The sequence below is a fragment of the Protopterus annectens genome, chromosome 4.part0 (assembly GCF_019279795.1).
Source record: "Protopterus annectens isolate FY-2018-M chromosome 4.part0, PAN1.0, whole genome shotgun sequence".
Classification (NCBI taxonomy): Eukaryota; Metazoa; Chordata; order Ceratodontiformes; family Protopteridae; genus Protopterus; species Protopterus annectens.
Window position 1 is genome coordinate 279,804,213 of NC_056733.1, and position 13,627 is coordinate 279,817,839.

The 13,627-nt window shown below is 44.9% G+C and overlaps 1 protein-coding gene across 4 annotated transcripts in view; it reads left to right on the forward strand.

Moving 5' to 3' along the window:
• Positions 1–13,627, forward strand: part of MED13L (mediator complex subunit 13L) — a 3,068,540-nt gene that overhangs the window by 2,787,132 nt on the left and 267,781 nt on the right. The gene's annotated exons all lie outside the window — the stretch shown is intronic.

The following is a 13,627-nucleotide window of genomic DNA, read 5'->3' on the forward strand; positions in this document are numbered from 1 at the left end:
GAAACATGAAGAACATAGTACAGTTGTGTACACTTACCATAAATGTAGATGTTCGAGTGTATTCAGTGTTGCAGTCTTGGTTTCCCACCCTCCAACTCCCTTGTCTCTCTCTCTCTTCCTCACACTTTACAGGGCTATTGGTATTTACTTTCTAATGGTGGTGTTATTCCACCGTAACTTAGCTCCCTATTTGGGGGCTCCTGACATTTGGGGCAAGGAAAAACTGATGTAATGGCGTCGGCTACCTGTTTTTATACCACTGACTACCTGGAGCGACAGCAACCAACACAGAAATACTAAGCTTCTGGTATTCGGGCATACTGAGGGCTACCCCTGGCAGGATAACCCAAGTGTGATGACCGCAACAGTGAATACACTCGAATATCTACATTTATGGTAAGTGTACACAGCTGTACTTTCCTTCTCCTTGGGATTGCAGTTTTGTGTTAGAGAAGCTTACGTTGCCACATTTCGAATCCACAAGCTCATCTTCCCTGCAGCATTGCACTTGGAAACAGTTCTGCTTGTGGCCATTATCTCTGATAGAAGGGTCACTGAGTTGCAAGCTCTGATGTCTAATCCTCCTTTTACAGTCTTACGCAGAGACAGGGTATCCTTGCGTACCAACCCTTCCTTAATGCTCAAGATGGTCAATGAATTATCCCTTAATCAGTCTGTTAATCTTCCCACCTTTTTTCCTTCCCCTCATTCTTCCAGTGAGAGAATTCTGCACACCTTGGATGTGCACAGGCAACTCAGATATTATCTTGATAAAACCAAACTTGTCTGTAAAGCTGAACAGCTGTTTGTCTCCTACCACCCAAGGGCCCGAAGTCAACCAGTTTCCAAGCAAACCATATCTTCCTGGATTTCAAAAGCTATCTCTTTCTGCTATTCAGCTAATGCTAAGAGCCTTTCTTCCCCAGGGAGGGCACACTCCACTAGAGCAGTGTCCTCCTCTGTGGCTTTCTGTAAAGGCTTAGACATTTGCCCTATCCTGGAGGTGGCTACCTGGTCCTCTGTTCATACCTTCACTAAACATTATAAACTTGATGTCGTCTCTAGGTCTACCGCTGGTTTCGCCAGAGCTATTCTGTAGGGGGTTGTAGAAAAAGCCTCTGCTCCTCCTCCCTTCAATTTTTCACAAGCATGAGCTCTGACATTCTCCCTTATGTGATGAATACTGCAGCATATGAAAAGAAGGTCATAGAATAGTTCTATAAAATCTTACCATAACCATAGATGTTCTTCTGTTCTTTCGGCTGCAGTATTGCTTGGCCCCCCCTCACCTTCCCCCTGATGCTTGCCTGTTTTTCCTGGTGATATATTCTCACCTAGGCTCAGGCTGGTGCTTGGCAGCATTAATTTCTGAGGTTGGTGCGTGCTGATGTCCGCTTTATACCCAACGTCTCTTTATGACTGATGTATGCAGAGTGATGTGTGGCATCGCACGTACCTCACAGTAGCATGTACACTTTTGTATACTGGCTGGATGTACGAGTCAGCCAGAGGCAGACTCCATAATGTGATGAATACTGCAGCATATAGAAGAGAAGGACATCTATGGTCATGGTAAGATTTTCTACAACTGTTCTTTATGAATATTGTAACAGTGAAGAGAAGGACATCTACCGTAATGGTAAGATTTTACACAACTCTACTTTATTAGCATCAGAAGTCCTATGCCTGCCCTTGCTACACTATGGCATCCATCTGATTTTCCTCCAAACTCATGAAAAATTAGTAGTAGTTTCCAAAAGAAACATTAGAGAGTCCGACAACACAGTTTCTGTGTAGAGTCCCTGTAGGCAGAGGATTGTTGAAAATAGAAAAGTACCTTGGTAGCCCCTCCACTGATGACTGACTATAGCTGAGGCCTGTGGCATGACCCTTCAGGAGGCTACCACACAGTTGGTAATTCCAGTGTCTGCTTGAGTTGAAACATTGATGCCATCTGTTGGGTTCAGGGTCACTTTGCAGTTCCCAGCTTCTGATGCTGGAGTATTAGATACATATATAGTTACATAAGGTTGGGCATTATCTGGTAATTAGCAGAGTACTAGGTTCTAGCAAACCTAGCAACTAGAATTAAAACTTTTAACAGTGACAGACTGTAGTACTGAGTTGAGAAGGAGGTAGACAGACAGACAAAATGAGATTGTTAGAATTACAGAGACAAATGTTTGCTGTGCTGAATGGTGATAAGAAATAGCGGCAGTGATGGGCAGTGAAGAGAAGGATGTCTACTGTTATGGTAAGATTTTACATTATTGTAAGAGAAGGAGCTGCTGGGGACCGGATCCTGGTCACTGTCATCTTCCTTCTACCTGAGGCCTTATAGCCCAAAGCCAAGCTTAAGTAGAGATCCAAACCTCTGAAGCCAAAGTACCCAACTGTCAGTTTGCCCAAACCTTCACTGCCTGATCTTCAGCCCCATCCCTTTCATGTCACTTCAAAGGACTTTATCAAACTAGCTCAGGATTTCATGGATTTTATGAAATCTGGGCATTCATTCCCTGAGAAAGATCCTGCTCTTAGAATAACCTGTGATGAAAGTAAAAGGGACTTTTCCCCTCAGATTATCCTTGATTCCTTAGACATAGATTCAGAAGAGGAAGAATTAGCTGATCTAGATCAGCTGTCTTTTTGGCTCCTGTGTGGTTTCTTAGTCTGAGGACATCATGTCCTCCACTTCGCCACCTTTCTTTTTGGGGATACCCTTTATTAGGATGAAAAAATTCTTCAATTGTGGGACGAAGGAATTCTCTTAGGCTGAGATCATATTCAGATAGTTGCTAGGTCTGCCAGAAAACAGGACTCTGTTAATCGTTGAAATCCTGGATGGTGTGTTCATAGACAAATTTTTGCAACCATACTTCCAGCCCATACTCCTAGGAAGCCTGATTGCTTCTGCAGGGTCATCGAGTCCCACAGACACCTGTGTAACAGCCCTGTGGAGGATCCAGAAGTGGTATCTCCTTACTTTAGGAAGGAACCTCATGGCATTGCATTCAGGAATACTTTACAAAATGAAAAAGTGAACAGAGTTCCTTACTGATTTGATAAAAAAGATTTGCACCTCTGCTAACCTGACCATGAAGGCTCTCATCTGCTTCAGTACTAGGAGACCATTCTAGAGCATTTGAACTAGGAAGCAGGGGTTATTCAAGAGAAGGGCCTTAAGAAAGAAATCTTAGATCCTTGCAGCCTCAGTAATTGGCTAGTAAATTGGTGCCATTCTTGGGTGATCCAGAACATGTCTGCATGGGGTGAACATTTAATAGACTCACCTGCTTTGCCAAGGATAGCTCGCATAATGGGCGGTGCAGTGGTGCAGTGGTTAACGTTGTCGCCTCGCAGCAAGAGGTTCTCCGGTTCGATTCTCGGCTGGGGTGCCTTCTTTGTGGAGTTTGCATGTTCTCCCTGTGTTCGCATGGGTTTCCTCCGCGTACTCCGGTTTCCTCCCACATTCCAAAGACATGCATCTGGAGCATTTCTCCCCGAGCCTGTGCTGAAAACATGCTCTGTGGAACGTAGTCGGACTTTCCCGGTCAACAAATGTTAAATAAATAAAAATAAATAAATAAAATCCTTCATCTCTTGCTTTTCATGTATTTTTAGGCAGGGTTCACCCAATGGCATTCCAGCATAGCAAATTCCAATGTGAATAATAACTCTAGGTAGCACTGATAAATGCCAGAAGCCTATACAACAACATCTCTGAACTTGAGTCCTTCCTTAACCTCCATCAGTATTTGTGTAATTACAGAAACCTGGTTCCATTGGAGTTATACCACCCCCTGCATTCCATGGCATAATACCTATCATGCATTGAAATCCATCTGCAACTGTGGAGGAGTATAGGTATTGTATGTACCCCCATTATCTACCACCTGATTTTGCATGATACACATTGGGAATTTGCTGGAAGTTCTAGTTGCATTCAGTAGAATTATCATAATGTAGCCAGTTATAGATTCCCATTTACGATCCATTCAGAACATACAGAATATGTTAACCAGTTAGAAAAGTTAACAGTTGAACCAAATACCTTTCTTATGGGGGACTTAGCTGTCTGCACATAAACTGGCAAACATTTACTGCCAAAACAAATCTGTCAAGAGATTTCTGAATTTTGTAAGTACTTATACACGTAACCAGATTGTCCCCATACCCACCAGAGATTTTAATCTTTTTAATCTTATCCTCACAAACATTTCTTGTACCACCCCGCTTTGTTACCTTCTCCCTAGTCAAATCTGATCATCTCACTTTGATTTTTTCTATGAAAACCAATTTTGTTGCCCCTAATAACTCCTTTACTTTTTGGGAATACTCCAAAACCATATATTTGCCATTTGCTGATCTTATTGTTAGTCACAAATGGTACAGCTCCCCAGGAGTTCCTGTAACTAAGGCTACTGTCTACTGCTCAGAATTTTACTCCTTCACGCATATATGCACGGTGGCATCTTTAATAATCTGGCATAACCATAATGGCAAGTTTAGAACCAAACGTGTGGTGTAATTGCCACATCATCAAACTCTATAATAAAAAGGAAAAAATGTTGGTCATCACGAAAATATGTGTACTTTATCATTATAAATGTGGTTTAGCATTAGTAAGAAAGTTTCTGAAACTTTCCATTAGGAAATGCACAGCCAGCTATGAATTTAGGATTACAGTTAATTCAGAAGGCAACCGTAAGGCATTTTCAGCTGTATTAGGAAACTTCGAAGCAACATACAGTTTTGTAGTGAGCCTATCTCCAGTGGTCTCGCCTTTTGTAACCCCCCCACCCAAGAATATTGGTAATATTCTTGCAGACATATTATTTCTCAGCTTCACTTCACCCACCGTCTACTCCATCCCTTCTAAACCCCTTCACACCCTGTCTCCTGAGGTCAGTTTAAACCAAGCCCTTTGCCACTTTCCAAAATTAAAAACACTGCTTCCATGGGTCCTGTCAGTATATCTTGATGTCTGCTGAGAAGCATATAGTCCCACCTAGCACAACCCCAGTGTCAAATCTTTAACTTGAGTTGCTCCATTAGTTATGTCCCTGAGGTGTGGAAAATGGTATAAAGGTGGCCCTGTCCTGATCCTGGGAGTTACAGGCCTGTTAGTCTCACCAATATTGTTTGCAAGGTTATGGAGTGTATTGTAGTTGAACTAATAAACAATAAGCCCAGGGTTATTCTGATAGCTTCCTACTGGACCAGACATGACTGGTTCTCACCCCTCCTGCTGGACATGACCAGAGAAAAAAAGCACTAGTTCTGCCACAACAGGTGGACCTTCTCACTCAATGCAAGGGATCTATCTTGCACTTCAACCTGAAAACATTGAAGCTGGCAGGCTGGATGATTCAGTCCTCATTCCTTTTAAAACTTGTTTTGTGAGAATTTTGCACAAATCTTGAAGGAGACAAGGAAATCTAGCACTAGAAAACCTTAATTTCAGCAGTGCCAAGTCAGAGAACAGCAACCCCACCAAGCCTTACTGGCAGTGGTACTGAGTTACCTTTATTACCTCTTAAACAAGGTTTGTCTTATGCCTCTATTAGAGTACATGCATATAACATCAATGCTTGTCTCCTGGACCTACCTTCTTATTCCCAGCCAGCCATGGAACAGTTCCTAAAAAGTTTTCCATTTGTGACCTCCTAGAAAAGAGACAGCCCTATCATGGGACCTTAACTTTGTATTGGAGAAGCTTATGCTTCAACCATTTGAGCCAGCAGCCTCAGCTTCATTCAAGATGCTGACTTGGAAGATTTTTCTACTGGCATCCTTAACGTCTGATATGCACATTTAAGAATTGCAGTCATTAATGTGCAAAGAGCCTCTCTTGATCTTTCACAAGGATAGGGTACCCTCTGTAGAACTAAACTTTCCTGCCTAAAGTGGTTAGTAAAGTGTCTGTAAATCAGGCTGTCAGTCTTACAGTGTTATATTCATGCCCACAAAATAAAGGCGAGAGAATCCTTTTTTCCTTAGATGTGCACAGGCAGCTTAGGCTTTACTTAGACAGAACTAAGTCACAAAGGAAATCAGAGCAGGTTTTTGTATCTTTTAAAAGGAAGAGAGAAGAATCTTTTAAAAAAACAAACTGTTTCTAACTTGATTGATAATTAAAATGCATTGCATTTTACTACTATTACCATGTAAAATTAATTTCCAACAAAGTTAGGATCCAGTCTAGGCCTACTGCGGTCACCGCAGCCTTTCTTAGAGGTGTTTCAACACAGGCTGTATTGGATGCAGCATCATGGTCCTCTATTCACACATTTGCAAATAGTAAAACCTAGGGGCAATGTCTAGAGCCAGGGCAGAATTTGTATCTGCCATTCTCCACCAGTTTTGCCCCATAGCCCAGCCACTAGCCATCCTCCCAAATCTTTCTAGCTCTGACAATCTTCCAAAGTGTCATTACTGCAACAGTGAACTATGATTAACATAGTTGTCAGGTGCTTACCATAAATGTAGAAATTGAAGTAGATTCACTTTTACAGTAACAGTTCTCTCCCACTTACCTTTTTTATTTCTTTCTTTAGCATTGGGATAGGTGCCTTTCCTTAATATTCCCTTCCCTAACAACCCCACCAGGTAGGTGTTTTGTCAAATGCTTTGCATCCCTTCTTGACTCGGGTCAAGGACAGATCTGGCAGGTCTTGTCCAGTGCTTACAGATTGAGGCAAGAAAGAGCTGAAAATGGTGCTGTTGACTACCATTTATACCATTGATGTCCTGATGTAGTAAAGGGAGGATGTTCTTTGTGTTTCACTGTTGCAGTCATTACATTTGGGTTATCTGCTTGCAGTAGCCTTCAGTCGGCCTGATTAACAAAGTCTTAGGTCCTACATCGGTTGCTGTCTCTTCTTCCATGACGTCAGGTCATGAGGGATATAAAACATGCCGCCGACGTCATTCCATCAGCCTTTCTTGCCGTGCGATGCACAAAGCAGAAGCAGTTCGCAGGTGCCGGTCGGCCGACTCCTGAAATTTTCGTTTTCAAGTTTCAGAACCGAAGTCTTCAACTAAAAGCTAAGTACCCCATTGGGGAAACTTTTTCTTGCTCTAAACCGATGTCAGTAAAAGTAAATAATTGCATTTCTTGCGTAAAGCAAATACCTCATAAAGATTTTCATTCGTACTGTATTCCTTGCCTAGGCCCTGACCACGACATACCTCACTGTCGGTTTTGTGCCTTATTTAAACCACGAACTATCCGCTGTCGGTATATTTGCGCTTCTAAATATTTTGGTGCTCGGTTCAATTATCCTGATATGTCTTCAGTAAGTCATCCGACTACCGACATTCCGAAAAAACACAAAGATAAAGACAGAGACAGGCCACCCAGTTTGCCGGTACTCAGTGAAGTGCTTTCGCAGCCCCTGATACCTGCTACTTCAGATTCGCAGGCCTCTACTGAGACCCATTCGGAGTCCGGTATGCTGTGAGATGCTTCAGCTGTGGAACCTGCGGATGTCTCTACCTTGGATGGGTCTGGAGCTGCTGTGCAGGCTTCTGAGGGTGTATTCAGGCCTGCTGACTTACATATTAAACCGACACCATCTTTTTCTTCAAGGCCTAAAACTCGAACCATGCCTAGAAAACTGACTCCCAGACCGCTTGGTCAGGCCTCTGTGCCTAAAAACAAATGATAAGAATGGCTGAAGACCTTATTAATTTAATCAGGGGAAGCCAATCTTCCCCTCCCTCTAAGAGACCTAGGACTGAGTTTGCTTATGATACTTCTAACCAGGATTCTGAAATTTCTGATCTGAAGTAGGATTGTTCATTTGTCAGCAACCTGTGGGTTACGGATCCGATATCGGATCCGAGCCGGCAACTTGTTTCAAGCTAATGGATCCGAGCTCCTAGCTCCTCCCTTCACCCATAATCCCCTGGTAACCCTCAATGACCCCAGATCTAGTTTGCCGCGCTTGTGATGGCTGGATCCTTTTCTTGAGCTCCGCAGATAAGTGAAAAAAAAGTTAACTTTTTTCTAGCATTTTTCATCAGGAATTTCTGTTTTAGTTTAAATTAATATTTGTAAAGTGTGTCTGAGTTAGGTTTCCTATTTTTTAATTAATACCCTCCCTTCGCTGGTCACTAGTGTGTGAGTGTTTGTTGAGTGTCTTTTGGGGCCTGTGTGTGTGTGTAATTGTCTTTTTCTTTTTAGTTAAAAAAAAAAAAATGTCTGAGGCCCCAAAAGCCATATTTTCTAAATGTACCGAGTGTGGCCATAAGCTCTCCCCGGCTGATGGCCACACTCGGTGCATTCGGTGCCTTGGGGTTGAACACCTCACCTCGGGCTGTACTATCTGTGCAGCGTTCAACCCCAGGGCACTGAAAGAACGGAGGTCGAAGCTGGTCCTGGCAGGACTTCTACCCCCGGATTCAGCTTCGGCCTCCGCTACCTCTGCTACTCCTGTGGCTCCATCACAGCCTGTGGTGGTTGCCACTCCTGCCCCCCTGCCTCCGACTGGGACTCAAACTCCCGCTAAAGTGTCGGAGGACAGGGAGGCCAGGAGAACGGAGGAGAAGCACCACAGCGCGGGCCGAGACCTCCGTTTCGGCCCCGCCAGCTAAGCGGGCTTCTCCCTCCATTGCTTCTAGGTCTCCTCCTCCTCGGCTCCGATCCCCTTCTTTCTCCCCGGGGCCCGAGGAGGAGGAGACCCGATCTCCGTCGAGGTCATCGAGGCGGCATTCCAGGCTTGCCTCGGTGGCCTCTTTGAGATCCACTTTCAGCTTATCAGATGCAGACTTGAACCAGATAATGCGAAGGTTCATCCAGGCCCAGCTGCAGATGGGAGTGCTCTTGCCTCCCCCCCCTCAGGGGGGGAGCTCGACACCTTTTTTCCACCCAATTGCTCCTTCTCCGACCCGCTACCCGGGTTCGGAGCGCTCGGAGCCGAGCAGCCTTGGAGCCGGGGGTGGGTCGGCGCCAACAGTACTTGGTACTTCGGATCCGACCCTACCCTCGAGTCTGTCGGATCCGACCTCTCGGAGCCGTGGTCCGAGCTTCGGATCCGGGGGATTCAGTGTCCCTTCGGCTCCGTCCAGGTCGGAGCCCACCGGTCCCTTGGATCCGACAGTCTCGGCGCCTGGCTCCGTCATTGCGACTTTACGGAGCCCTTTAAAGAGTCCTTCACGAACGCCCCCTTTGATGGTTCTGCCCTTTTTGGCAAAACAGTTCGTGAGACGCTTGTCCAGAGTGAGAAGGACGGGAAGACGTTGTCTGCCGTCGGAGTCCGCTTCTCTGCTCCCCAGTGGTCCTTTTCAAGGAACCAAAAGGGTCAGAAGAAAATGTGGTTCCGGAAATCACAACATTCCCAACCAGCTCCGGACAACCAGTCCTACCGTGGCAGAGGTGGACAGGGAGGACGTCGCCCCATGGGCAGAGGGGCTCCTAGAAATTTCGGGTCCAGAGAACCTTTCTCTGAGCGGCCTGCGCAGCAGCCCTGAGGGGTTGCCCGGCTGCTCCACTCTGGAGGCAGTCGGGGGGCGTTTTTCGAAACATCTAGCGGCATGGGAGTCCATCACAACAGACCACTGGGTGCTTCGCATCATATCCAGAGGGTACAAAATACCAATTCTCCATGTCCCCCAATCCAAGAACCTCCCCGATGTACCACCTCCTAGTTAGGACTCCCGGTATCTCTTCTCCAGTCAAAGCCATCCTCGTGGCAGCACATAAGCCCTCCACCAGGAAAGTGTATCACAGCAAATGGAAACGTTTTTCCATCTGGGCGGAGCGCCGCGATCTAGATCCCTTTACGGCTCCTCTTCCATCCATTTTAGATTTCCTAACTGAACTCTTTCAAGAAGGCGCTAGTTGTTCAACTGTCAAAGTGCAATTGGCAGCCATTTCTCATTATCATGTGGGACATGATACAGGACCCTTGATGTCAGCCAAATTGTGTAAAACCTTTCTCAAGGGTACCTTTTTACTTAGACCTCCTGTAAAAGAAGCCGTACCCCCATGGGATCTTACTTCAGTTCTTCAAGCCTTGACTGCTCCACCCTTTGAACCCGCTGCTTCAGTGGATCTCAAATTCTTGTCATGGAAAACAGCATTCCTTGTAGCCATTACTTCAGCAAAAAGAGTGTCGGAACTTCAGGCTCTTTCTGTAAAGCCTCCATACCTGATTTTTCACCCTGATAGAGTGTACCTCAGGATCAATCCCTCCTTTCTTCCCAAGATAGCATCAGAAACCAACATAAACCAATCCATAAATTTACCGGTTTTCTTCCCTAAATATCAAAATAAGGGTGAATACAAGCTGAACTCATTGGATGTTCATAGGCAGCTTCGTTTTTATACTCGTAGGATGGCTGGCCATAGACAATCCGACCAGCTGTTCATTTCCTTTGCCAAATTTAACTTGAGGAAAGCTATCTCTAAAGTATCTTTATCTTGCTGGATTTCCCAATGTATCCTACTAGCTCATCAAGCCTCGGGTAGACCCGCACCAGAAGGAGTTCGTTCTTATTCCACTCGCTCCATTTCTACTTCTGCGGCTTTCAAGTCTAGAGTTCCTTTGGATGATATTTGTTCTGCAGCCACTTGGGCTTCATCTCATACCTTTATCAACCACTACAAGCTAGACCTGCTTTCTAGAGGGAGAGCATCCTTTGGCTCTGCGGTGCTTCGTAATATCCTTCCATGATGGCCACCCAGGGTGCAGGTAGCTGGGGACTCTGTCCCACAGGTTGCTGACAAATGAACAATCCTACTTCAGATTTAGAAGTTATGTACTCACCATAACGTTCCATCTGAGTAGGTAGTTCATTTGTCTGCAACCATCCCCCCCTCCTTCCCCCTGACCTTCTTTGGATCTGTTAGTTTTTAGATATCCTTTGTTGGATATATATGGAGAGGCAAACTCGATCTGAGGTCATTGAGGGTTAGCAGGGGATTATGGGTGAAGGGAGGAGCTAGGAGCTTGGATCCATTAGCTTGAAACAAGTTGCCGGCTCGGATCCGTAACCCACAGGTTGCAGACAAATGAACTACCTACTCAGATGGAACGTTATGGTGAGTACATAACTTCTAATTTCCTCTGATGACCAGGATTTACCTTTATCTACCTATGAGGATTCTGATGCTGAGGACTCTATTCCTGTTTCCCCCCAGAGGATTTCTGTTTTGGTGAAACCTTGCATACTCTCAGGGAGCATTTTCATTGGGAAAGTCTTTTTTTCTCTGATTCTAAAAAGAGGCTTAGGGATTTCTTACTCCTTCCCCAGCACAGGCCTTTAGCTATGCCTCCTGTACTGGACATTGTTGATGATGCCTTTTCGGAATCTAGCATGGCCTCTGACTCTTTATCTCCTGCTTCCAGAAAACCTGATAGATATTACAGGGTTCATGACTCTCACAAGTTCCTTTCCAAAAACCTACTGCGGATCCTGAAACCTTTTCACAGGAACCCAAGGGCATTAAAGCTACTACTGCCAAAAATCCTACCCCCTCTGATAGATACTCCAGGGCGCTGGATAGATGGGGTAAGAAGGTATACACTTCTGCAACTTTGGCCATTAGGGCCTTGAATTGCCAGTTTCATATGTTAAAGTATCAGCAGCATATTATTGGATTGCTTAAACAGAAAATTATGTTGATTCCTGATTGTGCTGAAAATAATGATTTACAGGATTTAATGCATTCTGCTAAACAAGTTAAAAAACATACATTGCAATGTGGTTTTCATTCACTAGAGGTTTCTTGCAGGGCTGCGGTAACTGGGTCTGTATTTAGAAAGCATGCTTGGCTTAAGGAGCAATCCTTGCCAAATCATGTTAAAGCGAAATCACTGGATGCTCCCTTAAATCAGGACCGCCTGTTTGGCAACAAGGCAGAATAAATTCTTAAAAAGATGGAGGAAAAAAGCTAAATCTATGCAAACTGTTAAATATTTTTTACAAGTGCAACCTGCACGATTTAGTAGGCATTGGCCTTCTAAGAATTGGTCCTTTCCTGCCTCTTCCAGACCATCTTAGTCAAAATCCAGATCCAGCAGAGCACCCAGGCTTCAGTCCCAGGGGACGCACAGGACTAAGCAGTGGGGGGCCTCCACTTCCAAATCTGAGAGTAATAAAACTCCCCCCTGTGGTATACTATCACAATGACTTATTTTTAAAACTTCCAAGCACTTCTCAACTGACTGCCCCATTGAGGGGAAAGATTGCACTTCATGCAAAGAACTGGGGACTCATTACCCAGGACAATTGGGTTTTAAATATAGTGTCCCAAGGGTACAGATTTCACTTCCACACGTTACCAACTCCAAGCGGTTGGCCGGATCTACTTCCAAATCAATGGGCAGTGGCCCAAAAGCAAGTACTCTCTCTTAAGCATAGGGGCTATTCAGTTGATACCAGAAGAGGAAAAGGAACAAGGTTTCTACTCAAAATTTTTCCTGGTACCCAGATAAGACCATTCATGGCGTCCTATCCTGGATCTGTCTACTCTAAACACCTTTTTGGTGATGCGACTCTTCACCAGTTGCCTCCTGTGCTAAGCAAAGATGCCTGGTTGGCAACACTAGTTTTAAAGGAAGCATACCTACACATCCCAATCAGGGAATCTTGCAGAAGATACCTATGCTTCAAAGCAGGCTACACGCACTATCACTTCTCTGCACGGCCTTTTGGCTTATCTACTGCGCCCAGGGTATTCACAAAGTGCCTAGCTCCAGTCATTGCATTTTGCAGGCAAAGAAATATTCAAATGTACCCATACCTGGACGATTGTCTAATTCAGGCAGAAAATCAGGACATACTTTTGAATCGTCTGGCTTTTATACAGAGGGTACTAACTTGTCTGGGGTACGCCATAAATGAAGAGAAATCACACCTGGTACCCTGTCAACAAATTATATTCCTGGGAGCAAGCTTGAATACAACTTCCCAAATGGCTTTCCTCACACCAGAGAAATAAATTCACTTGACAACCTACTTCAAACAAGTGGCCACAAAAACCCTGCTATCTGCAAGGCAAATACTGCAAGCCTTGGGGTTCATGGCCTCCTGCATTCTTCTAATTACATATGCAAGACTGCATATGAGGAAACTACAGTGGTATCTAAAAAGCCTATGGTGTCAACATTCTCAGGATCTAGAAGCAATGATTCTTATCATTCCTTGCCTACGCCTAGAGTTCCTTTGGTGGGCAGGGGCCTGCCACCAAAACAAGGGACTACCATTCACACTACCCCCTGCTGCCCAAACCCTAACAACAGACGCATCAGACTATGCATGGGGGGGTGCACCTGGCAGGGAAGTGCATTCAGGGCAAATGGAACCCAATTCAAATGCACCTTCACATCAGTCATAAAGAAATGTTAGCTGTACAGAATGCTCTGACAACCTTCAAGGACCACATTCTTCCAGGACAATTAATGGTAAAGACGTACAACACCACTGTTATGTGGTACATAAACAAGCAGGGGGGTACACATTCTTACCCACTCTGCAGACTAGCCATGACATTGTGGAACACAGCCTTGGGCTACCAAGTGCATCTACAAGCTCAATTCCTGCCAGGAAAACTAAATGCACTGGCAGATGGACTAAGCAGAAACCTCATGGACCCGCACGAGTGGAAACTGGAACCAAG